The sequence below is a fragment of the Rutidosis leptorrhynchoides genome, chromosome 4 (assembly GCF_046630445.1).
Source record: "Rutidosis leptorrhynchoides isolate AG116_Rl617_1_P2 chromosome 4, CSIRO_AGI_Rlap_v1, whole genome shotgun sequence".
NCBI classification, from domain to species: domain Eukaryota; kingdom Viridiplantae; phylum Streptophyta; class Magnoliopsida; order Asterales; family Asteraceae; genus Rutidosis; species Rutidosis leptorrhynchoides.
Window position 1 is genome coordinate 248,573,663 of NC_092336.1, and position 2,565 is coordinate 248,576,227.

The 2,565-nt window shown below is 28.8% G+C and overlaps 1 long non-coding RNA gene across 1 annotated transcript; it reads left to right on the plus strand.

Moving 5' to 3' along the window:
* The first annotated feature begins 1,123 nt into the window (after positions 1 to 1,123).
* On the plus strand, positions 1,124 to 2,046 carry LOC139845303 (uncharacterized). The gene is made up of 4 exons (XR_011758272.1): positions 1,124 to 1,178; positions 1,372 to 1,448; positions 1,611 to 1,662; positions 1,749 to 2,046. It is a non-coding gene; the product is annotated as an uncharacterized lncRNA (long non-coding RNA).
* Positions 2,047 to 2,565: the final 519 nt, after the last annotated feature.

Consider the following 2,565-nt stretch of genomic DNA (forward strand, 5'->3'; position numbering starts at 1 on the left):
ACATTAAACATAAATTTAATATAACATAAATGATAAGTAGGTGACAGTGTCGACCATGTGTAAGCAATCATAAATAAATGTTATATAACAAAAATATAAATATTAGTAAACATAAATGAAAATTTGGCGACAGTGTCGACCATATATTTTTTCAGGTGGTATAACCGACCTATATCATTCTGGTGGTATAACCGACCATATATCATTTTGGTGGTATAACCGACCATATATCATTTTGGTGGTATAACCGACCATATATCATTTTGGTGGCAGAGCCAACCATATTTAGTATTAAGATTATCGTGCTGATAACGTGTTATAATTCAGTAGGCTTATAACTACCTTTAGTGGTTTGATTCTTGATGTTATAATTCAGTAGGCTTATAACTACCTTTAGTGGTTTGATTCTTGATGTTATAATTCAGTAGGCTTATAACTACCTTTAGTGATTTGATTCTTGATTTAGAATACTAATAATGAAGTGTAAGAACAAAGATGATAATGGAAAGAAAGAAAGAAACACTTTGTAAGTGTGAGAAAATGGTGCAAGTTTAATGCTTGCATTCATGAGTATTTATAGCCTAAAATCTCAATATAAAAATACATACTTTGTGTACCAAAATTGACTATATGTATACACCAAAATTGACTATCCATATCTATATTATTATTATTATTATAACAGGGTTCAGTTTTTCCATTCCATTATTCAATTTCAAAAATTACAGTGAACCATAAGCCACACATGATCGTTCCCGTATGGGTTCTTGGATGAGATGCAGATCGATCCTTATAATTATTGTTGATGAACAAATATGTTATTTCTGATAATTAAAATAAACTACGAAGCACGAAAGCTGCGTTCCCGTATCAAATAAAAATTAGGGTTTCATACTTCAATAATAATTGTAAGTAATTATTCAATTCCTGCCTGTATTTAAGGTATCTGATATCTTTCTTTATTGTTGTTGAACTAACTATATAACACTTGTCATGATGCTTCAATATAATACTTACTCCGTATTAGTTAATAGTTAATTATGTTTCGTTATTGTTCACATATTGATTATATGAAGAATTGAATCTGTAAAACGAATGAAGAAGATGAGATGTCAAACTTTGATGTTGGAGGACTGTGGTATGAAATACCTTCCATCAAGATCACCTTTCTCCAGCAGGTTATTGCTTAAACTTTGATGTTGTTTTAGTTAAATCCATATAGATAACTGTTTTAGAATCATACATCAAGAACTCTTATGTTGTTCGGTATTTTGTGTAAATGAACTTTCTTTTTATCGATTTAAGTTTTTGTATCGAGTCATATCAGATTTTTTCATGTTAGATCTTTATTGTGTTGTTTTGTGTGTGCAGGTGGACTAGATGGATTAGTGGGTTGAGTAGTGTAACTTGATGTTACTATTAATGGAAGTATGGAACGGTTCATACAGGTACAAAATCTACCTCATTATAATGCAATATGCAGGTTATTTTTCAATTTTTTGTTTTTGGTTTTATAGTTAGAGTTCAATTTTTATGTATAAAAGTTATAACTATGAAGCAAGTGAGATGCAAGAGAAGTAATCAAGTAACTATTTGCTCTGTTGCTACAGGGTTTAATGTCTTTTGGAGTCCACTAATGCAGCGATACAGCTACCAGAACAAGTAAGGAATTTACAATTTTTGTGTGTGTGTGTGTGTGTGGGCATTATGCGCATAACGATTCTAATATGGTCATTTGTGGATTGCAGGGAATTTCAACAACATTCTCTTGATAAACTCACTAAAATGGCTTATCAGAAGTTTGTTGTATGTTAATTGATTCCTATCTTGAAGCACACATTGTGTGTTTAATTGTAGTGATGTAGTCAACCACCATGAGAGGTATAAGTTTATCATTAGATTTATCGTCCTTTGTATATACGAGTAATATAGTTATGGATTGTAGTTGTTGAAATTGGTGAGATTGATAAAACCAAATCAACATTTGTGTGTACATGTGTTTATGATTTTTTGTGGTTACATTTGTTAATTGAGATGATATTTGTTGTTTAGGAATAACAATAGGTCCAGAATCTCAACACAAGTTTTGCACATTAGAGAGATCATGTGACGACTCGGAAATTTCCGACCAATTTAAATTTAATCTTTATATGTTCCGACACGATAAGCAAAGTCAGTAATATTGAAGTCTCAAAAATTTTGAACTGTGTTCATGTATTCAATTACCCTTCAACTGCTCTCGACGATTCACGAACAATTATGTGTAAATAGATATGTATGAATATATATATATATATATATATATATATATATATATATATATATATATATATATATATATATATATATATATATATATATATATATATATATATATATATATATATATATATATATATATATATGGGTGAATATTAAATTGAGAAATACTAACAAAACATTTAACGGTTTGGTTGATATGAAAATAAGTTATGAAATTTATTATATGACTTGAAAACGTTAACAAAGTATTAAATGTATAATACTTTACATGGAACGTATTTATTTCAATATATGTTTAATATA